The sequence below is a fragment of the Pinus tabuliformis genome, chromosome 7 (genome assembly GCF_031772625.1).
Source record: "Pinus tabuliformis cultivar Carrire ecotype Pingquan chromosome 7, CPIR1, whole genome shotgun sequence".
Classification (NCBI taxonomy): domain Eukaryota; kingdom Viridiplantae; phylum Streptophyta; class Pinopsida; order Pinales; family Pinaceae; genus Pinus; species Pinus tabuliformis.
Genome location: NC_142293.1, coordinates 309,604,436 through 309,629,788, shown reverse-complemented (window position 1 = coordinate 309,629,788; position 25,353 = coordinate 309,604,436). Strand labels below are relative to the sequence as shown.

At 37.2% G+C, this 25,353-nt stretch overlaps 1 pseudogene; it reads right to left on the bottom strand.

Moving 5' to 3' along the window:
* LOC149247111 (beta-D-xylosidase 4 pseudogene) overlaps positions 1 to 21,266 on the bottom strand; it is a 44,770-nt pseudogene extending 23,504 nt beyond the window's left edge.
* Positions 21,267 to 25,353: the final 4,087 nt, after the last annotated feature.

Genomic DNA, 25,353 nt, shown 5'->3' with positions numbered 1-25,353 from the left:
AAAGAAATCAAGATCCAAGCAGTCACAACCAAGCTTAAAGGAATGTTGACATCCCATGAGGAAGATACAACTGGGAACTAAATGCAGCCAAAAGAGGAAAAAGACGGAGCATCCAAGGGAGAAGTAGCAGTCACGGTAAATTTTAGGGGCGAATTTTAGCCCAAGGGCGAAATTCAAGGGGTTTTTCATTTTAGAGGGGCGAAATTTTTATAAAACACCCATTTCATATATTTAGCCCAACTTTCATTTAAAAAATAATTATTTTTTTCATTTTAGCCAAAAAAGGGGTGGATAAACTATGAAAAGACTCATTTGACCCAATTCACCTAGCTTGGGAGGTTATATTCCATTACAATTGGCTAATTTTCTGCTTTGCAATGTTAAATTCGTTTGCAATCGCCCATTTTCTGGTTTGGGAGGTGGTATTTGGTCCCAATTGCCCTGATTTCTTCTGTTAACAGCTCCTGTTTTCAAATTTGGTTTTCATGGAAAGAGTGTAAATAAATAAAAATATAAATAAAGTGGGGGTATGGTAAATAAATAAAATCTCTTTTTATACTTACTCCAATGGTATGGTAAATAAATAAAAATATAAATAAACTAGAGGTATGGTAAATAAATATAACCTCTTTTTATATTTAGTCCATGACCCTCTTTCTATTTAATAAGGCTCAAAAAATAGGTTTTATTTAATTGAATCCTATGGGCCAAATACCATATTTATAAAAGAGGTATGGTAAATTAATAAAAATATAAATAAACCTCTTTCTATTTAATAAGGATCAAAAAAGAGGTTTTATTTAATTGAATCCTATGGGCCAAATACCATATTTATAAAAGAGGTATGGTAAATTAATAAAAATATAAATGAACGAGAGTTATGGTAAATAAATAAAACATTTTTTTTATATTTATTCCATAGGTCACTTTATATTTATGAACACGCAAGGGTGTAAATAAATAAAAATATAAATAAAGTGAATGTATGGTAAATAAATAAAACCTCTTTTTATACTTACTCCAAATGTATGGTAAATAAATAAAAATATAAATAAACTAGAGGTATGGTAAATAAATAAAACCTCTTTTTATATTTAGTCTGTAACCCTCTTTCTATTTAAGAAGGCTCAAAAAAGAGGTTTTATTTAAGTGAATCCTATGGCTCAAATACCATATTTATAAAAGAGGTATGGTAAATTAATAGGTGAAGCCTATGGGCCAAATACCATGGACCAAATTATTATTAATACCATGAAAAAAAACATTATTAACCCTAATATTAGTATTAATAAAAATAAATATGGCACATGGTATTGACCCATGGTATTCTTATTAATACCATGCAAAAAAACATTATTAACCCCTAATATTAGTATTAATAAAAATAAAGATGGCACATGGTATTGACCCATGGTATTCACTTGGAAGGTAGCCTATTTAAAGGGGGGAATTAAACCAGCATAGATCCATCATTACGCTGGATCTACTAAGGGCAGATAGGGATCAAATATCGTGATATGCAAACTAGCATAGAGTGAAAAAATATTTGATCCCTCTCGGGGCTTGGTAGATCAAGAGCAAAAATGGATCTTGTAATCCAAGTTTATGATAACCCATGGTATTGACCCATGGTAATACCATGGTATTCATGTGAGCATAGACTATTTAAAGGGGAAATTCTATCAGCTTAGATCCATCTTAATTCGTGGTCTACCAAGTGCTCGTAGGGATAAATAGATTTCATCCCTCTAAGAGTGGTAGATGCGGAGTTAAGATGGATATAGGTTGGTTTTTATTATAATGAAGATACTAAATAGACTTAAAAAATTATATTGTAAAAGACATCTTAAGGTGAATGGTTAAAGCTACATTTAGTCACTTCACAAAAGTTAGTAAAAAATACCAATATCTCCATTAATATTGGTTTTTTTTATTTAACTGAAAAAAATTCAAAACAATGAAATCTTATCACTCTTTCTGCATCACCCTCACAGAAGAGAGATAGTCGCTGCCCAGATTTCCCACTATTTTTCAAACGTTCTCAATATGATATCTTCATGAAAATGTTAAGGTATTGATATTGGATTCGTTGTTTGAAAAATATGCCAGTTTGTACAACCTTTCATCTTCTCTATTATTCTTAGTTTGTCGTAATGATCTGTAGGGGTTGGGCCACTGCACCATATTGTCCTAGAAGGCGAAGATTGTGCACCAAAAAGAAAATTAATCCACATGTTACAACGCTGTTAAAAAATGCAAGACGTATGAACGTAATGAATTATGCTAATAAGCAATTTAAACTGGGAGAGACGTAATTAAATTTTATTATTTAATTGAAGATTTCCAATTACAATAACAACAAATCTACATTTATATATTTACATATTGATTGGAAGGCTTTTGACAACGGTCACTTCTTTCCATTAGATCCCCTTTAAGCCTTTGGTATACCTACTACTTTCTTATATTATATAGTTGGGGCTTGCTACTTGTTGGCATGTTGGTGTAAACAAACCTGATGTGTTTTTTTATCTCACAGTTGGAGTCTATGGAATAAGAAAGAAATTTGATTTGCATTTTATCATTCTGATAGGTAAATGTTTGTAGATGAAGATTCCATATTAGCAACTCTGTGACAAGGAAATTCTGTATATTTTGTTGTTTCTCAGTACAAAATCAAGCAATTTTCTTTTAAAACTCAAAATTGGTTGCATTTAGGAGCAAAGAGTTGTCTCCATGTCTTCTTCACGCAAGAAAGTTGTATGGTCCAATGATCCTGCAATATGACTTTTAACAGCTAGCTTGCAGTACAAGGCTATCTTTGATGATGATGCAGTAGTAGTAGCTTGGTGGTGGGAAATATTTGGAAAGTTAAATATTCAATGAAATCCATGATTTGTATGTGGTTGGCCCTAATGAATATTTTTTTGATGTGAGAGGTTCTACAAAATAGGGCAAGGTAGGGTCCTGGAATTTGTACTCTATGCAAATGTGAAGGGGAAACAATAGACCACGTGCTGGTGTTCATTTGTATTTTTGCTCAGGAGGTATGGGGTGTTATTCTCCCCTTATTTGAGGATAGGGTACTTGGCAGGAGGCTTCCTTGTTGGATTTTTTGATGATAGAGCACTCAAATAACATAGATCGTTGCCCCTGATTGCCTCTAGATCCATTTGGACAGGAAAGAAGGAGTAACAATTTTGTAGACAAGGAGATCCCTCCTTTTTAGGTACATCATCAAATAAAATACCTATATGAAGGCATAAAAATGACTCCAAAGGTTAAAGTTCAAGGTGATGCAGGAGCATTCATCCCAAGAGAAAATTATTGTAATTAAGTAGACATAGGGGGTCATGTATTTTTAGGAAGTTGCATTCCTAAGTGATAAATTGATGTAATATTAGGCTTTGAGTGATTAAAATAGGAATCAAATTAGATGTGTGAGATATCTTGTAAATGCTCTCGAACAAGGGGGACATGAGTGGCTAGTAATGACAAAGAGTTAGAATTCAAATCCAACTCTTAAAGTAATTCATGATTCAAGGAACAAGAGAGAGATTTTAGGAATTTAATGAGTTAGAAGTGGACATAGAGGACAGAGGATTTAGAAGTCAGTTCAATAGATTTATGAGTCAAACCAGGATGAGTTCAACAGAACTCACTGGCATATATGTAAGCCTATGGGTAGAGTCAGGGGAGAGGCCACGATATTGAAAGAACAAGCCTATGCGAGACACAGAGTCTCGGATTGTAATCATTTGTTTATATTTATATACATAGATGTTTATTCCTGATTGTGTCAGTGTGAAAGAGAATTTCATGAATGAATTACTGTGAATTCGTAGGCTCTGTAACAGGGTTGCAGACAGATTTCTGAAGAATTCGCAGAGAGAGTAGAATGACGCAAAGGAATCATAAAAGGATCTTAGAATCCAATTGAGAAAACATAGTGAGGCTCTGGAGAGTTAGAGAAGTGAGGATTCGCTTAGGAGTGGAAGATTGAAACCTTTGAAGCACTACGCAGAGGAGAAAAAGAGACAGAGGATTGCGTGGATCTTTGAATCCATTCGAAGCACCAAATAGAGTCCAAGAAGCAATGATTTAAGAATCACAGAAGGCAAGCTCAGGAGGGAGTCGCAGCAGAATAGTGGAGGCGGAAGACTTCGAACTATAAAAAAAACTGAAATCACAGTGAAATATTGAAGAAATAGCAGAAAAACACAAGCGAGGAGCGAAGAAGTGAAGTACCGGCGCACAGCTGCCATTAGATCTCATAAGATCAACGGCCCAGATCATATTGCATCGGCGGAACCCTTTTTAAGTCATTCGAACGGGTCATTGAATTATAGCGATAGCGAACAACCAATTAAACGTGGACCATCGGATCAAGATTCAGATCGACGGTCTAGATCTAATCGCTAATCGCATTATCAGAGCAGTCAAGAGACAATGTGATGGAATGTCGATACGCAGATCGCCGACATTCTAATTAAGCGATAACTATTGGATCGGCAAACGAAATGGACGGTGAAGATCAACTAATCAGATATCGGTTATCGGAGTTCGGAGGAGTAAGTGCCAAATGGAAAGCGAAAGAGAGCGGACCCGAAGAAGTTCTGAATGCGGGTTAATAATATTTTAAGTCTGGTTATGTGGTCCGAAGTGGGTTTTTCCTTTGTATTCCCATGTTTCTATATATTTCCGATATTATATGTTGGTCGGGTTTTTAATGTAAAAGAGCCAATATATGTGTTCTGAAAGTCACGGAGAACGGAGTCGAAGGGGTGATGAGGTATATACTTGTTAAAGACTCGTGGAAGAGCCGATTGTGATCAGCGATAAAGGCGAACCTCAAAAGATGTGCAGAGGCCATACCAAGGTGGAAAAGGTAGGTTTGTGGGCATTTTCCTTTGTAAATGAGTTGTAAAGGAATTAGTGTCGATATGTGGTTTTGTGTGTTAATATATGTATTAACCAATGTTTTAAAAGGGGAAGGTTGATATATATGCGGGCTTATGGGATATATAAAGGTTCTGAAGGGTTTCAGAGTCCTGATAAGAAAGATTTGAGGAAGGCTTTAACAAAAGGGATAATGAATGTTATAAGGAGGTGAATAGTCCCAATAGGAGGTTTAGGTGGGGTGATTGAGTTCCGATAAAAAGGAATTGATGAAGAGGGCCTTAACCATTTATGAAAGAATATTTGACTCCTTTTATAGTAAAATACTTTGGACAGTGGTGTTTATGCATTTTTATGCATACTATGGGTGTGTGCAGGGGTAACCCTACATCATTAGTGGTATCAGAGCAGATTTGTAATCAGAGCAGGTTGAAATTGAAGTAATTGGGGTTAAAACAGAACAAAGAATTCTATGTGAAAGAATTGAGAACAGAGTATGTGTTAAGATGTTTATGCAGGCAAGGAAGAATCATATTCTCATCTGATAGAAGGAAGGCACACAGAGGTGATGTGTAGCAGAATTTGTAGATGCAAGAGACAAAGGAAATCCATTCAAAGTACAGGTGGAATGGTGAAACAAGATCATGTTGAGATCTTGAAGGTGATATAATATGTTCTGTTTTAAATGGAGAATGTGTGTTTCTATATTAATGCACAGGTGACAACAAGAGAATCTATGAGAGGAGAACTAGATATGTTCTTGAAGATAGAGTAAGAAAAACACTCTGATAGAAAAGTGGGAGTGAAACTCAAGAATCCAACAAGAGATTGGACAGAGAGGACAGCTGAATTTTTCTTAAGAGAGAGTGAGAGATTGCAGAAGCCCAGAAGGAGCAAAGGTGTTTCTCAAGAGGAGGTTCCAGACAAAGGACCTAAGCTTAAAAAAATACTGAGTGAAGAGAGATTAGAGAGGTAATATTATAGCAAGGAGGACTAGCTATTGCAGAGGCTTGTTACAGATAAGTGAGGAGCTCATGAAGAAAGAGGAGAAGAAGATGACTATTGATAGTCATAGCAGAGGTTTAGAGAGAAGCCACAGCAGAAGAAAGATGAAGAAAGAGGGTGCCAAGGCAAATGGCAAGAGGATGAGTCAAGATGAAATTGACAAAGAGGTTGCAGAGTTAAAAGAACAACTCGATGCATTGAGGAGAATACTAGAGGAAAGCCAGAGACTAGGTTGGGTCTTGAGGAAGAAGCCAGTAAAATGGCATGAGATACAGAGAAGGCTACAACAAAAGCAAGTAAAGTGGCTAAAGGAAAAACTCAAGGAAGTTGAGTTAGAAATGGAAGAGTCCATTTGTGAACCAGAACAAGGAGAAATTCTGGGAGAAAGTGAAGATGAAGACTTGAAGACTGAAACTTCAAGAGAGGCCAAAGCATCACATGGTTTTAAATCTAACAATTTGTGTATGTTTGCAGGTGAAACATGTAAAGAAGGACAGTTTGCTGATATTGTCATAAAGGAGAAAGAAGACAAGCAGAATATAAATTCTGTTCTGGAAGAAGATGAGATAGATAGGTCTCATATGCAGTTAGGGAAGGATATCAAGCAACCAAGTGAAGGGCTTGAGGAGATTGAAGAGGAGATCATCAAAGAATTTCTGAGTCATAAAGAGAACTTGGAACAACAAGGAGATATGATGACTGAAGCATCCAGTGAGACCACAAGGTCTTATGTTTTTAAAACTGATAGTTTGTGTATAATGGTAGTTATTGCAAGAGAAAAGCAACCTATTGAAGATATCTTTAGAGGAGATGAAGATCTGGAAGTAAAAGGTGACAAAGAAAACTTCTCAGAAGAAGAGGAATTTGACTGCATATAGAAGGAAAAGTCTATGGATGAGTCTATAGAAGCTGTCATGGAGATGAGGAATCAAGATCTTATTCTGATGAAGAATGAAGAAATATTGTCTCAGAAAGGTAATCAAATGAGTTTGATTAATGTTATTGATGAAAAACAAATGCAAAAGAATGTTAATGAAGATGGCAAGACAAGGATAACTCTAGGAGAAGAATTACAAAGGGACAGCAAGGCAAAATGTATTGAAGAAGAAGGACATCTATTGAAAGATGTTAAGGAAGAAGAAGTCTATGCAAAAGACTTAGCAAAGGAAAAAAGGACATCTGATGATTTATCAATAACAAAGGAAGGTATGGAAAATTGTGTGAAATTTCCAAAATCTACTCCAATTGAAATTATTGAGTTATATAGAAAATTAGATTTTCAAATAAGGGAGTTGGAAAGACAGAGGATAGATGTTCAAGATAGATTACTAGAAAGGGAAGACAAAAGAATTGTCATGAATGACAGTATAAGAAAAAGGAGATGATAATGAGAGTTCAGCAGACTAGCATTGCAACGGAAGGAGTTCACTACAAGGGACAAGGGCAGGAAAACATCATTAAGACAGATGGTGTGGAAGAGAGACTAATGGACAGTCTCATGAATTCTTTTGAGAGTTCAAATCAGCATACTGATGTGCTGACAGAGGAGAAAGAAACAGAGCAGCAAGTTGAATTGTTGCCAAAGGGAGATAAGGCACAAAAGCCTTATGTTTTTTATTTTAACAAGTGTTTTGTGAGTGCAGGTTTTGTTGCAAATGCTGGAGGAGATTTGGCACAGATGAGCATGAAAGAAGAGAATTCTATGGAAGAATTTAATCCATGGAACAAAGATGTTAAATTGCTGGAGAGAGTGTTGGACAGTCATGATTCAATCATGAAAGAGGGTAAGGATGATAGGGAGGCAGCAAGCAAAGATCAGCATAGAAGTCAGCAAAGGAGTCAAAACAAAAGTTAGCATAGCAAGCAAAGAAAAAGTTGGAGCAAGAATAACAAAACAAGAAGAAGAGCAGCAGATTGAAGAACTAGTGGACAACAGCAACAACTTGAAGCAAAGAGAAAGAGGAAGAAGTAAGAAGCAGAATATGGACCAGTCCAAAGATGTGCTGGAAAAAGAAATTGGAGACATGTGGCAGTTGATGATGAAGCAGTTCAAATGGAGGAAAATGGTAGCAACAGAAAGAAAGATCAATCAGAACTTGAACCTGATTGACAAGAATAAGAAAAGGGAGCAAAAGATAGCAGAAGTATAGTAGCAGCAAAGGAACAAGACATTTGGGCAGTTAAAGAACAAAGTATGGGATCCAGGAAGACAAAGACTAGAAGACACATGATCAGGAGATCATGAATATTTTCTACTTTTGGAGTCTGATGCAGGAGCATTCAACCCAAGAGAAAGTCATTGTAATTAAGTAGACATAGGGGGTCATGTATTTTTAGGAAGTTGGATTCCTAAGTGATAAATTGATGTAATATTAGGCTTTCAGTGATTAAAATAGGAATCAAATTAGATGTGTGAGATATCTTGTAAATGCTCTCGAACAAGGGGGACATGAGTGGCTAGTAATGACAAAGAGTTAGAAGTCAAATCCAACTCTTAAAGCAGTTCATGATTCGAGGAACAAGAGAGAGATTTTAGGAATTTAATGAGTTAGAAGTGGACATAGAGGACAGAGGATTTACGAGTCAATTAAATAGATTTAGGAGTCAAACCAGGATGAGTTCAACAGAACTCACTAGCAAATATGTAAGACTACAGGCAGAGTCAGGGGAGAGGCCACGATATTGAAAGAACAGGCATGTGTGAGACACAAAGTCTCAGATTGTAATCATTTGTTTATATTTATATACATAGATGTTTATTCCTGACTGTGTCAGTGTGAAAGAGCATTTCATGAATGAATTACTATGAATTCTTAGGCTCTATAATAAGGTTGTAGACAAAATTCTAATGAATGCGTAGAGAGAGTAGAATGATGCAGAGGAATCGTAAAAGGATCTTAGAATCCAATTGAGAAAGCAGAGTGAGGCTCTGGAGAGTTAGCGAAGTGAGGATTCGCTTAGGAGTTAAGCTCAGAGAAGTTGAGTAGTGGAAGCGAAAGAATGAAACCTTTGAAGCGCTACGCAGAGGAGGAAAAGAGACAGAGGATCGTGTGGATCTTTGAATCCATTCAAAGCACCAAATAGAGTCCAAGAAGCAGTGATTTAAGAATCACAAAAGGCAAGCTCAGGAGGGAGTCGCATCGGAACAATAGAGGCGGAAGACTTCGAACTATAAAAAAACCAAAATCACAGTGAAATATTGAATAAATAGCAGAAAAACCCAAGTAAGTGAGGAGCGAAGAAGTGAAGTACCGGTGCACAGCATCCGTTAGATCTCATAAGATCAACGGTCCAGATCGTATCGCATCGGTGGAACCCTTTTTAAGTCATCCGAACAAGTCATTGAATTATAGCGATAGTGACCAGCCAATTAAACGTGGACCGTCGAATCAAGATTCAAATCGACGGTCCAGATCTAATCGCATTATCGGAGTAGTCAAGAGACAGTGCGATGGAATGTTGATACGCCGATGGCCGACATGCTAATTAAGTGATAACCATTGGATCGGCAAATGAGATGGATGGTGGAGATCAGCCGATCGGAGATCGCTTATCGGAGTTCGGAGGAGTAAGTGCCGAATGGAAAGCGAAAGAGAGCGGACTTGATGAAGTTCTGAATGCAGGTTAATAATATTTCAAGCCCGGTTATGTGGTCCGAAGCGGGTTTTTCCTTTGTATTCCCGTGTTTCTATATATTTCCGATATTATATGTTGGTCGGGTTTTTAATGTAAAAGAGCCAATATATGTGTTCCGATAGTCACGGAGATCGAAGTCGGAGGGGTGATGAGGTATATATGTGTTAAAGACCCGTGGAAGAGCCAATTACGATCAGCGATAAAGGAAAACCTCGAAAGACGTGCAGAGCACGTACCAAGGCGGAAAAGGTAGGTTTGCGGGCATTTTCCTTTGTAAATGAGTTATAAAGGAATTAGCGTCGATATGTGATTTGTGTGTTAATATATGTATTAATGTTAGGCCCCCATACTACTAATGTAACCCCTTATTGTTATTAGTACAACCCACTTATTATATTGATTTACCCATGTAGTGCCCATATTGTTACTATTGTGCCCCATAGAAGCCCACTATTGTTATTATTGTGCCCTTACATTATTATTGTTATGTCGGCTCTGATTATGTTATGATGCCTTAGACTCCTATATATAGAAAGGAGGTCTTTTCATTTGTATCATCCAAGAATTGTTCATTTATGTAATGTAAAGTAGGTTGCCCCCTCGAAGAGGCTGAATTCTAAGGCGTTGATCTATCTCTTCTATCTTTTCTTGAGCTGGTTTCATAACATTTGGTATCAGAGCTTTGGATTCTAGGGTTTCGCTGCTCCAAACAGGTCATCACGGAATTTTTGCTATAACTTTTTTCCTGTGATGTTTAAGAAGCGAAAAAAAAAACCCATTTGAGAAGACATCGCGCTGAATCTCAGGTCCAAATTTCAGAGTTTTTCACGCTATATTTGCGGAGATATGATATGAGGAAGTTGGTCTTTTTGCAAACTCTTGAATTACATTCCAAACAGGTGACTTGGGGAAAATCATCATAACTTTCTCTCTGAGCATCGAATTGAAATTTTGTAAGAAGGTACAAAAAGAGGACGGACTGTAGTTTCTTGTATATATTTTTCAGAGCCAAAGGTCGAAACAGTGACATGTGGCACTTCATACAAGTTCGCTCTTCTGGAAAGGTCTATAATCAGGTCATCTTGGGAGATTGTGCATAACTCTTTCTTAGAGAATCCAATTTGGATCCGACTAGTGACATTGGAAAGAGGACACAGAGGGCTACTATAGTTCATAATTTCAAAACTTAAATATCCAAAAGTACAGAGTTACAGTCATTTCAAGATCAAGCTCCTAAAATCAAGAAAAAGAAAGATGAGGCGGTTTGATGGCAAGGATCCGGTAAATTGGATACTTCAAATGGAGCAATATTTTGATCTACATGGTGTACCACTGTTACAAAAGGTATGTATTACATCTTCATATTTAGAACCAGATCAATTTTTATAGTATGAAGGGCTTTGTTCTCGTAAACAACTTGTTACGTGGTCAATTTTCACGAAGGAAATGATAGCACATTATGAGGATACAAAGAGCAACACCTTCTTTAGAGCAACACCACAACAATTGGAAAGAGTAAAAGGGCTTTGTGACATAGTGGAAAGAAAAATTATGGAAACCAGGAAGCATACCCCTCACAACTATAAAGATGGAAGTGTTGTTTCTCCTAGCCTTCCACAACCTACAAGGGTTACACCACAACAATTGGAAGAAAAAAGAGAAAAAGGGCTTTGTTACAATTGTAATAGCAAATGCACTAAAGGTCATAAGTGTGCTGACAAGAAATTATTTTACATAGAATATGAAGAGGAGGAAGGAAAGGATCAAGAAACATCAAAAAAATAAGATATACTCCAGGACCCCACCCCAGAGAAAGAAGAAATGAATCGGACCATATCTTGAAAAGCATTGGCAAGAATTACCACTCCTCAAACTCTCAAGATAGAAGGACATATCAAGAAGAAAAAGGTGCAAGAAGTGAAAGATCACATCGAGAAAGAAGAAATGAATCCAACCATATCTTGTAATTCATTGGTCGAAATTACCACTCCTCAAACTATCAAGATAGAAGGACATATCAAGAAGAAAAATGTTCAAGAAGTGAAAGATCACATCGAGAATCTAGAAATGAATCCAACCATATCTTGTAAAGGATTGGAAGAAAATACCACTCCTCAAACTCTAGAGATAGAAGGACATATCAAGAAGAAAAAGGTTCAAGCAGTGAAAGATCACATCGAGCATCAACAACAACTTCTCCAACTTTTAAAGGATAACGCCACTTCGGTGCGAAATCAAACGAAACAACAAGTAGATCAACATCGTAGTGAAAAATGTTTTGATGTAGGTGATTGGGTATATTTACTGCTATATCTCAAGCAAGCTATTTATGAGAAGGAAATGTTGGCAATACTACATGCACTTAAAAAATGGCGACGTTACTGAATGGGAAGACTCTTCAAGGATGAGGATGTGGAAGCATTGTTTTGTGCTATTTCTATTATCCAACCAGATTGGATAAATGAAGCAAGGGATGAATGGAAGAAGGATGAAGAAGTATGGCCACTTATTCAAAAGTTGCAAAAGATCCCAATTCAAACAATATTGCTAGAAATTGAAGAGGAAGGAAAAATCATATTGGAACCTGGAGCAGTCACAGAAACAAGAACCCGACAACTATGAAATCGATCAATTTCAGAGTATCTCATCAAGTGGAAGAACTTACCCGCTGAAGATTCTACATGGGAGGACAAGAATTTTATACAGAAGCATCAAGAACTACTCAAGCGTTGAGGAAAACACTTTTTGAAGGAGAGGGGCATGTTAGGCCCCCATACTACTAGTGTAACCCCTTATTGTTATTAGTACAACCCACTTATTATATTGATGTACCCATGTAGTGCCCATATTGTTACTATTGTGCCCCATAGAAGCCCACTATTGTTATTATTGTGCCTTTACATTATTATTGTTATGTCGGCTCTGATTATGTTATGATGCCTTAGACTCCTATATATAGAAAGGAGGTCTTTTCATTTGTATCATCCAAGAATTGTTCATTTATGTAGTGTAAAGGAGGTTGCCCCCTCAAAGAGGCTGAATTCTAAGGCGTTGATCTATCTTTTCTATCTTTTCTTGAGCTGGTTTCATAACAATTAACCAATGTTTTAAAAGGGGAAGGTTGATATATATGCGGGCTTATTGGATATATAAAGGTTCTGAAGTGTTTTAGAGTCTGAATAAGAAATATTTGATGAAGGATTTAACAAAATGGATAATGAATGTTATAAGGAGGTGAATAGTCCCGATAGGAGGTTTAGGTGGGGTGACTGAGTTCTGATAAAAAGGAACTGATGAAGAGGGCCTTAACCATTTATGAAAGAATATTTGACTCCTTTGATAGTCAAATACCTGGGACAATTGTGTTTATGTATTTTTATGCATATTGTGGGTATGTGCGGGGATAACCCTGCATCACAAGGTGGGTTACAATCTAGAGGTTGATAAAACTTATCCATGGCCTTTCATTGTTGGTGCTTGCCAAGGTGATATTCTTGTTATATATATTATATGCGAATATGTGTGATATTCTTGTTCTATATATTATCTGTGATTTGAACCCAATTCAGATGCTCCTGCATGTGTGATATTCTTGTTATGTATATTTTCTGTGATTTGAACCTAAGTCAGCGACATGCAGGAAGCAAATTCGAACTGGTGCTGCTTTTGGTGTCTTTCATGTCTACCTCTGCCAAAGAATTATCTACAATACATCAAGTTCTAGATTCACATGTATCCCGATATTTGATTATTTTTCACATTCTGAAGTGGGCATAGAGGATAGCTCTTGTTTCAGGTGCTCAATTATGATGCTCTTACCAATGATGAGGCTTGTAGCCAATTTTTTGAAATTCCTGGTGATAAAGATGCAAAATTTTTTATAAACATGTTGAGTCTACCTCAAGGATGTTATCATCTATTAGGTGATGATGATGAACATGGAAATTCTACTTAATAATATGATGGAGAAATTCAAGAAAAAATAGTAGTTGTTGATGACAAAAACCATATGCAAAGTTTACAAATGCTAATCAAAATGAAATTGTTGAAATGAATATGATTGAAGGTGGTCGAGTGAAGGGAAACGTTAATGAGCAATTTGCATTTCCAAGACAAGTGACCCTACATGAGTGGTTAGCGGAATCCATGATGAATATGAATTGAAATGATCTTTACGAATACTAATGAAGAAATCCTTAACATGCCTTCATTCGTGCTGGGCCATAAGGTGGGGACCAGAGTTACATAAATATTTTATTGTTGGTCTATTAAACTCCATAATTCAAGGTAGGAACCATTTGTTGGTTGGGTAAGATACAACTATTTAGGTAAGAGAAAGGAAGGTTGGTAAGTAAGGGGGGCCTGTTTCATTTTCCTACTTGCATAAAACCTGTTTAAAGGGGAGGGACTTTAACACAATGACTCAAAACAGAAGATTGCATCGTAAGACCACATGTAAGGTTCATGGGTATGGGATTCCCTCGATTCAACACTTCATGACATGGTAGAATGACTTTCATAACTTATATATTTCTTGAAGAACAGAGTGTAATGACCAAATATCATATAGAAGGATGAACTACCTGAAGGTCGATGGCTTAAAAAATACCTAGAGAGCAAATGAAAGTGTTTATAAATTGGCCCTGCAAATATAACAACTTCTCCTTACAATGAGGCTGCAAATTTGTAGAAGCAAGAAAGTCCTTTGTCACAGTTAGGCTGTCATTTGAGAAATTGGTTTGATATGGAATCACCAAGGTAATGATGGAAACACTCAAGGAAACAAAAGTTGGGAGAAAAGTAAAACAAAATTTGTACAAACACTAATCTCTCATAGCTTGACAAAAGTGGTAGAAAAAAGATTAATCTCTCCTACATTGACAGAACTGGTGGTCAAGATCAACACCTACAAGAACTTTGTTGTGGAATATTATCAAAACTAATAAAAGGATATGAAAGAGTGTACAGTAAGAACCTTGACAAACACGGCCACTGAAACTTGCAACATTGTTTGTAGGAAGAGAAAATTATGTTTCTTTTTTCCAAACATTTATGTTAGTATATTACAGTTTAATAAATATGTTTTCCTATTATAGTGGACAGGTGGTCATCGGGAAGAAAACAGATGCTTAAATCGTATCTATTAGTAAAGGTGCCCAATAGTCGCGGAATATATGGTTTCATAATTTAACAAAACATTCGCCAAGACTTCACAATGTTTTATTATTCAGTGAAAGATTTGCCAAGATCTTCCACAATTTTATAATTCAGTCAAAGATTCGCCATGACTTTACAAGATAATATAATCTGGTGAGAGATTCACCAAAAAATTATATATACATATTATATTATTGATAAAATTGCCTCCCATTTTTCCTATGTATCATGGGGATTCGCCCATTTATTATAAATATAAATTTAGAGTGGTTCTTAAAATTTTCCCTGGTAGCAGTCCAAGCGAATGTAGGGTTTAAGAAGGCCGAGAGGAGGAAGGAGATGAAGAGTATATTGAAATGTTGTTACGAAGCCATTCGAGCCTGCTCTATTCCTTATTATCTTTTTTATGTATTTCTCTATCATGTTAGTTTCTTGTTACATCTATGATGCCTTCGAGCAATGTGAAATGTTGTAATGTTGCAGGATTTAATAGAAGGCTAGATTACACAGATACATGAGTACCTTTGTGTATGGTCTTATGTGGCTTTTCCAAAAATTTAATATTCTTGTACCTGTGTGATATTACTTCTCTATGTGCGCTTGATATATTATGTTTGGGTCTCTAACTGTTATAGTTCAGAGTTTATTGGGTATTGATAACATCCATGTGGTTCATTCCAATACCATAATTCAGCCCCTTAACTAACTAAGGTCACGACACACCTCGGGTGAGATGCCTTATTCACCTTAAATGAGGTGAAAATGTCATCGTTGTGCTAGACTACGACGAAACTTTTGTTGGCCCCTGTGCCTAAACCTAGGGACTCAACCCATCCATTATTTTTCCACCAACAAGTCAAGTCCCAGACTTGACAGTAGGTGACAAATACAACTTGTCATAAGTGGCAAGGATTAGATACGCATGTCAATGACAATAGGGAGAAGATACAACTTGCCACAAGTGACAAGGATCATACACCTCCTATTGTCTGTTGATCTTCCCACTCTGATCCTCAATAATCAAGTGGTAGAACACCTGCATCCAATCACTTGAGAGAGATACAACTTACTACAAGGGGTAAGGATCAGACATGTCCCAAGTATCCTAGTCCTCACCCATTGGCTAGAAGGGTGGCAATCCAAACAAGCCCAACTTGTGGGTAGAATGCATATTGTACTTGGTCAAGTCTCGGACTTGATAGTAGACAACATATACAACTTGTCATTAGTGGCAAGGATCAAACATGCCTCAGGAACAAATACAACTTACCACAGGTGGCAAGGATCATACACACCCTAGCACCCTCATCCCTAGGAGCTCCCTGGCTCCATTCCTCCCTCCAAATTAATGGAAGTCAAAAGAAAAGGAAGAAGAACATAGCTCAATGTTCTCTATCTTTCGTGATCCATTGCTGGAAGGGATACTTTCTCCACAACACCAGGCTACTCTTTGAAGAATGCCAGCAACCTTCTCATCATACAATATGTGTTGGAGCCTCACTACTCCTCTCTGCACCATATCCTAGATATAGTGATATCTAATCTCAATTTGGTTTAACTTGTCATTGGACATGAGATTCTTTGAAAGTCATATCCCTCTCCTACTATCGTAGTATATCACATTCGTGTCCGAAACATACTCAAGCAACTCTTCCAAAGAGATTTCTCAACCACACTGCCTCGTAGCTAGCTACGCTAGCAATGTACTTAGCCTCCGTTGTGCTAATGGAAACAAACCTCTACTTCTTTCTCATCCAAGATATCATGGAAGACCTCAATCTAAAGTAACACCCATATGTGCTCTTCTCGTTAACAACATTTTCAACCCAATCAACATCGGTGTATTCATGAAGTCTCAAATATTTGGTAGCATATCACAGTCTGTGAATCACTGTATCATCTAGATATCTTAATTCTAGCTTTGCAACATCCCAATATACATGCCCATGCTCTCTCTGGCTCAAAGAACATGCTGCAAAGAAAGGATCCATCTAGTTGTCATCTCATCTTGGGATCCACCAAATCTATATCTGAAGAGGAGTTTCTCAACTGCTTTAGTGAAATTCATCATGCCAAGTCATCGACAACATACTTTCCTTAACAAAGAAGTCCTCATCATTTTTCATTTATACTCCTAATATTAAGAAGTTGGTCACTTGGGCTCAAAGATCGACTCTCTCTAGCGCTAAACACTTAGATGATTTGATCCTATCAAAAATGAATTATTAGCATATAAAACCAAATATCAAGGACGTACCTTTAGTCATGAAGAGTAGTTGGAGTGTGCATCAGATGTCCATCAATCCAAGCATGCCAAGTCATTGCTTGAGTCCACATGGGACTTTCTTCAATCTGAAATCATGAGTCTCTTATTCTTATGCTTCTCAAGTACATCATGGAGGAAGGCAACTTCACATACATTTGATAATAGTGCACAAGAGCTAGGATCTCATCATAGTCCTCCCCTATTGAGAGTGTTGTAACCTAGAGACATTTCCTAGCTATGGGGAACGAGTGCCCAGGACATCTGAAGGCCAATAAAACTTTAAAAATTGTGGTCGGAGGGACAAACCATGAATTTTGCAATAATTACCTAATTCAAGAAATCTAGTCTTTGAACCAGAATGGCCAAAAACAATGAATGTTGCAAAGCCTTGAATTAAATATGTGTAGAAGAAACTGAAGGAAATAGAGTTTTGGCACAAGAAATTAAGAATCTATGCTTCAACTCTGTAGAGAGAATAGTGAATAGAGAAGGAAAATGTGAATGAGTTTTTGGAATGTGGAGCGCTCATTAAGGGTTTCAAACTTAAAAAACATGAGTACAAAAAGTAAATTCATGAGTTTAAATTGGAACATACTTCTTCATCATACACCATTCCAAAGAGACAAAAGCAGAAATGAGAAAAGAAAACACTGTTTGCAACCATGTCCACTATTGGAATCAAATTGACTTTTATTACTAATTTCATGAGAGATTCCATTACAACTTCTTCATGAAAAACTCCCCCAAACCCTTGAACATGTCTAATTTTGGTCTTTTATTTCTGCTCAAGCTTATTTGTCTAACTATCACAATCAATTTCAAAACTGATTCCGACAACAGTTAAGAAAATTGTTTCTTCCTTTTTACCAGCTTTGAAATAAATAAAAATATCATTTTAATATTAATATATATATATATATATATATATATAATGGAATCTTCCTTTCAAACAAAACTTCCATCCTTTTAAATTTACAATACAAGATGGGTGCAGGCCCCATGGAAAACCACACGGTTTTCGGAAACACGTAGTCTAACGAGGCGGAGGAATTGCCCGGAAAGTTATGGAAATTCCGGTCATATTTAAAGAAAATCCCACGATGATTTTTGTAAATCCAAGTTATAGCTGTTAAACTTCAAAATTTTAGGTGTCCTAGACATTTATGATAGTGCTGAATCCATTTCCACCATCAAAACATGATTCAAACACTGCCTTTACAAGACTTTTTGAAATTTTTTTGCTCTGATTCTGGCCACTTTTGGGCCGCCATTAGACAACACTTTGGGAAATAGTAAAACCATTTTCGGGACCACCCCTGGTGGTTTCTGGAAACGATGAGGGGTGATGCCAGAATCGATATGGACTGTCGATCGATCCTTTTGATGGGTGGTTTTGCGGAATCCGCCTCTAGTATCACTTATCTCCTTAAACTTCATGTAGTTTACGTTGTCGGGATGACACTGCTGTGCAGTAAATGAATTAGAATTAGAGACGATCGATAGCGTTCATACCTGCAAAGAGTTTAATATTGAATGAAACCTTGTCTTGAGTCTTAAATCTCGCTTGTTGCTTCAAATCCCTTAGCGTAACGTTGTTACCGGACTTAATCATGAATCTATCGGCCATGCATTTACCCACATACTTATTTGCAAAATTCCAAATTATTTATGCACTTTCTCCATATGGGTAAAAAGCATTTGGCGTCAAAGTTTGAATTTCCTTCGTCGTGAGATCAAACGTAAAGATACCAACGTCCATATTTCTAATGCCCATTACAACTTGGAGTGAGATGGATAAAATTATGATTTTGATGTGATAGTTAAAGCATTGAGAAGTTTTGGCGATTACCTGTAGAAAGGAACATCATCTTTTAATATATGAATGGAGCGGTCAATGTAATCTACTCAATCTCTTATGGCCTCCTTACAAGCCACATTCATTTATAATTACATTGTTTTAGCAAACAGTCCTGACATGCGATATTCTTATTTCATCAGGAAAAAGGCATGATGATGGATAAAGGCCGTGACTTTAACCTTCGATTTCTGTATCAAAATCTTCCCCGTAATGCTAGGCTTCCTAGCTTCAATACCCAAAACCAGTGGAACTCTATCATTTTTTTTTAGGGGAAGCTCGCTTAGCTTCAATACCCAAAACCAGTGGAGCTCTATCATTTTTTTAAGGGGTGCGAAATTCTAGCCTTTCGGATCATTTTTTTAAGGGGTGCGAAATTCTAGCCTTTCGGCTTAATTCACAGAGGCGTACATATATCAGATATATACAACATAATAGTGTTGTAAGATTGGAACACAATATAATCACTTTCATCAGACATATAACGTCATAATAGCGCTATGAAACTGGAACCTAATAAAAAATAATCATTAAACACTCCCAACCACACTAAATATCTTATCTAAAAAGTCAAGATAATTACAAAAAAAGTACAAACCACCTCTCGCGATTCCATGTGATGAATATTCCTCGTTTCTGGTCGCTGGCACTTCTCGCCTTGGCTTATGGAACCGGACAACGTTGATCCTCCAGGGAAAGGACCGATTATATGAGTTTCTCGGTTGACTCATGTGGAACAACATTCATAGTCTATGCTATACTCTAAGATATTGTCCCTTTCAGGTACTCATTTCTTTGATTTGTATATTTTTTACCAAAACCTGGGAGTCATAATGTCATATTCAAGAGAGATGTAAGATTTTTGAGATCCACAGATCTAGATCTGCAAAACAATAAACAAGCTTGCAAGAGAAGGAAGGAAGCGAGCAAGAATTGAAAAAAGAATTGAAATTGATTCTACAATATTAGTTTTAGAATAAATACATAAAAGCAACTAAGTTAAGCTTAGTTGTACATGCAATAACTAAAGCTAACTAAAGCTAAGTGTGCTTTATCTTATGTTAATGTGTACATGTGCCACATGCAAACAATAAGTTAACTGGAGCTAATCTAGGTGCATGTACACCAACACAGCTAGTCTAAGTGCATGTACACCAACACCCCCCCTTAAGCATAACTTAGGTGAGTGTGATGCAAAATGAATGAGTCCCGGCAACACGGCCATTTTAGGTACCCATATACAATGCATAAAAAGGAGGAAAGAGGGAAAACCCAGTGGGAAGAAAACCCCCCCTCAAAATATAATGCAAAAATAGAGAAAAGACAACTGCTAGGCAGTCGTGTCCTTCACCCCGAGTCGATCTCGCAGGAATCGAAACTTCTGCTCAGCATGTTTTCTTCCAGGGGTCGCAAATCCGCGGCCTGACAGAGCGCGAGCAAATACGTGGAGACCATGAGATTGAGTATGTCGATTGCCTCGGCTGATTTGCGGGCTGAGATGAGGCCCAGAGAATTGACATCTTGGTTGTGCTGCTCGAATTTTGTATAGCTTAGTCCATCACCGAAATTGTACACAGTTTTTCCTGTATAAAATCTGTAAGTCCGGCCAGGGTAACCTCGGGCAGGATCTGGTCGCATGTTCATGTCAGTCATGGGGACTTTGGCAGCGAACTCTTCTGAGTACCAAGTCACAGGCAGTCTGCCACCCGGATTGTATTTTCCAAATATTACATCTGCAATGGCTGCTCCTCCAGCTTGTCCCGGATAACCCACCCAAAGAATCCCTGAGATCTTGTTAACATTCTTTGCGAATGTTATGTCAAATGGACCCCCTGACATAATCACAAGAACTACAGGTCCCTTGGCTGCGTCGGTAACTAGGTCTACGAGCTGCTGTTGCAGTCCTGGTAACAGCAAACTTGTTCTGTCTAGAGCCTCTGCTTCCAATGACAAGTCTCCACCAACTATTAGCACTGTTGCATCTGCATTGCTGGCTGTCTGGACTGCCTGAGGTATTGACTCGTTTCCCGTGCATGCAACGTTTGCACAGCCAGGTGCGTAGACAGTGCCTCTGATGGTGCCTGCGAGCAGATTTCTATCGGCGCAGGTGGGGACGCCGTTGAACTGATTGTAGGAGCACATCACGCTGGCCACATTGCCATCCAGCACACAGCTCTTAAATGGTGGGTCGTATGTGTCCTTCAGATCTTGTTGCGTCACGATGGCATTGAACGTGTAACGCTCGACCCCATGCAAGTTGTCCACGTCATAGGCCGTGTAATGTTTGCAGCAGGCCGCCACCTCCAACTGGTTAGGGTCACCACCGTCGGTTTCTTGGAGACCTTGGACGTAGTTGGTGGCGTACAGGCTGGCGACATGCGGGTCCTCCGGTTCTAAGCTAAAGCTTTCACGACGATTTCTATAGGTTGCGATCGAATCGTCTATCATTCTAAGCATTTCATCCTGTTTTCCAAACAATTCTTCCAAAATTTTCCATACTTCATTTGGAGTTGAACATGATTCAACATGAAATAGCAGTTCCGGAGAAATAGATAAACATAGGATGCCGAAGGCCTTGTCCATGCGATTAAAATATCTTGTTTTCTCCATTGCCGATGTTGGTTCAACTTCCGTTTCCATGGTTATTCGAAATAAGCCTCTACTTCTGAGATGAAGTTGAATCTTTGGCTTCCATTCGAAATAATTATATGGAGTGAGAATTGCCGATTGTGGAAACTCCAATTTAGACTCCATTCTTTGTTGTTGCTTCAATCTTCTAAACCTGCAAATAAAATTGCTTGTGCACTGATTACAAATCCCTGTGCTCTGATACCATGTAAGATTTTTGAGATCCACAGATCTAGATCTGCAAAACAATAAACAAGCTTGCAAGAGAAGGAAGGAAGCGAGCAAGAATTGAGAAAAGAATTGAAATTGATTCTACAATATTAGTTTAAGAATAAATACATAAAAGCAACTAAGTTAAGCTTAGTTGTACATGCAATAACTAAAGCTAACTAAATCTAAGTGTGCTTTATCTTATGTTAATGTGTACATGTGCCACATGCAAGCAATAAGTTAACTGGAGCTAATCTAGGTGCATGTACACCAACACAGCTAGTCTAAGTGCATGTACACCAACAAGAGAGAACGATAAATTCCCCACAAATATTTTCCCAAGAGATTTGAACAAAACTTGCTTTCTTAACAGAGATCAGAATATGACTTCCTTCTAGCGTTTTGGGCATTTATTTCATAGTCTAAAGGGTATGCCCAACATCAAATAAATGAACATAAAATTGATGATTTTATATTTAGTAAACCTCATAGTTAACCCCAACGCGTTGAGAAAAGTGCGAGCTCTGGTGGGTTCCTCCCTTGCATTTTAAATGAGAGTTGGCTCATGGATTTATAACTGGTTGCTAATCGAGATTTCGACTTCCGAGAATAGATGCGGCATTCGACTCTCGAGATTGGGTCTAAGGCCCAATAATATTTTTATAAAAATAATTTGAATAATTTCTCTACACAACATGCCGAGAGCACCAAGATCATTTTAAAACACACTTTTGTTCCCACAAATTTTATGACCAATTATAACAACTACTCTTCCTCTTGTTCTCATCTTTGCTATTATAGGTTTGTTGAATAAAACTGTGGAGTTGTTCTTGTTACTGGGTTATGGTATTCCCTTTTATGATTGTTTTTATCATCTTCAAGAAAGCCACCAAAATCTTTCTCATGCAAGGAAATATATAACTTGAAGAGCAACACTCTTTTTTCAACCATTCCCTCGTTTATGCTTTAGGAGCTTTGTTCTTTCTAGCTGGAAAAATTTAGCTACAATAGAGAGCATATTCCTTATCACTGTTTAATTTAACATTGCATGCATGACTGCTACATATTTTCATATAGAATTTTCCTTACATGAAGGACATATTGCTTCTCATCTTTTCCTTATCTCAAAATATCTCATAGTTACATGACAATCTACTCCCTCTAAATAGGAATCTCTTTTAGGCATAGATATCAAACTGAGACATTGAGACCCTTCGTTCATGGTTTGAGCTCTTGTCCATTTCCACTCTAATTATGGGATGGTTATGCATCCTCCTCAATCTTGGTATTAAGGAGTAGATCCTTACATCCATCTTATGTAATTGTAGGCCCCAAAACAAGAGTAACAACAAAGTAAATAAACACAATGAAATTGTACCTAATGATAAGGCAAGACTATCTTTCTTCTCTAGATATGAGAGTGGCTCCTTCATTTTCCTGCAACAACTCCCTCTTGGAGCTAACTCTTCCTACATTACTTTGCATCTTGATGATCCTCATGATAGATCACATCCTCATCCAAGAAGTTAGCGAAAGAAGCATTCAAATAGTCATGCAGGAAAAAGACAATAATATAAGAAAATCTATAAAACAAATAAGCAACATAAGAGTACTTATCTTTAATGAAGATTATACGAAGCCATCAACTTCCTCTTGATCTTTCCTCCTTCATAGCCATGAGGCACTGTTGTTAATCAACCATATGACAATGTCGTCTTTAGAATAAATGCATCCTCTTGAGCACCACCTGTATTCTCATTCCAGATCCTTCTAAACCTAGCTATCAATGTACAAGATGATCATCAGATCTGCATCATACCCTCTTCTAGGGTTTCTCTAAATATGTCATGGGATTCTCACTAATCATATCATATCATGAAGTTTCACACTAGGGTTTCGATGCGATATAACCCAAGCCTAGTTCAAGGGTTTTCTCTCAAAACCTAACCTTTATTTTGAAAGAACGGGGGCTCCCTAAGGTTTCCTCCAAACCCTAACATTCTTTTAGGTCTTCAACATCTTCTTCCCTTTCACTCTCCTTTCTCAAGAAATCCATCATAGGTGTCTATGGGGGTGATCTCAATGAATTTTCTTCAACCTTCTTTGATACCATTTTAACTTTTTAGGGCTAGATTGTTCTCTAGTATAGATAATTGCAAATTTAAACTTTTTCAACAATTACACATCACATTCACCCCATTAACATCATATGTAGAGAGAACAATGACATCAACAATGTAATGGAACAATAAGGAACAACGGAAGAAAAACATACACAATAGAGACAACAAGATTTAGGTTAGAGACCAGGGGAAAACCCCATAAGGGGGAAACCCAACCAAATTCTTCTTCTTATATATTCATCATATTTTCAACTAAGATACAATGTACACATATCATAAGACAAGAGTCTTTCATCATCAATCACATCAACATACATGTATATTAGAGAGGCAAGCACATGCCTCCATATCACATTGTCATAAGAGCACAATATACAACACTGTCACTGTTATAAAGGTTTTGTAATCACTGTCATGTCATCATCATAGAGACAAGTCATAGATCAAAGTTTCACTTCCATACACCAAAGGTCACTGATAATATATTACTATCACATCAAGGTTACTATATATTGTTATCACTGTCATCAAGGTCATTGTCATCAAGGGTATGTTATCATTGTCATTAAGAGTATGTTATCACTGTCATCAAGAGTATGTTATCATTGTCATCAAGTATGTTATCAAGGTCAATGTAACACATCTCTTCCAAGTCACTATCATATAGATCATTGTTACACACCTAGGTCACTGCCACATCAAGGTTACTGCCATGCCATATCAAAGATCATTTTGTCATATATTATCACAACCATATCAAAGGTCACTCTATCATGTCAAGGTATTGTTGTCATGCCTCCAAGTCACAGTCATATATATCACTATCATGTCTCCAAATCACATCCATATAGATCAGTGTCTTGCATACAATTACCAACCATAAAGATATAATTACAAGCCACATAAATCTAATGCAAACCTCAGATATACAATGCGAACCACTTGGATGTACAATGCGAACCGCTATCATAACAATGTGAGCCACAAAAATATAATGCGAACCTTGGATATATAATGTGAACAACTTGGATATACAATTCGAACCACTATCATAACAATGTGTGTTGGAAATAATACTGAGAGGGGGGGGTGAATCAGTATTATCACATTAATAAAACTTTTTCCATTTCCATAATCAGATTCATATATGCTACTTCCACAACTTCTTATGATTAAGTTAATTGATCTTCAATGAGTGCATTAGAACATTATCAACCATATTATCAGTTAACAGATGCAGTAACATGGAATAGATCATCACACATAAGGCACACACATGAACACCATGATATAAGGTGGAAACCCAATGCGGGAGAAAACCACCTGCTGCAAGTCATCTCAATCTTCTTCTTAATAAGAAAATCCTTTTACAATGTTTGTACTGGTGCAGTCTTATACCAGTACGGGAGCTACAACCCCCTTTGCTCTTGTACTAGCCGATCCATTTACTAGTACGCAGGCTGCTACCTGCTACAATGCTCCAAAGATTTCCTTTAGCTCTTGTACTAGCTTAGATACTAGTACGTAGGTGCTGGTCTACAATCTTTTCTCCTCCAGGTACCTCGTTTCATCAA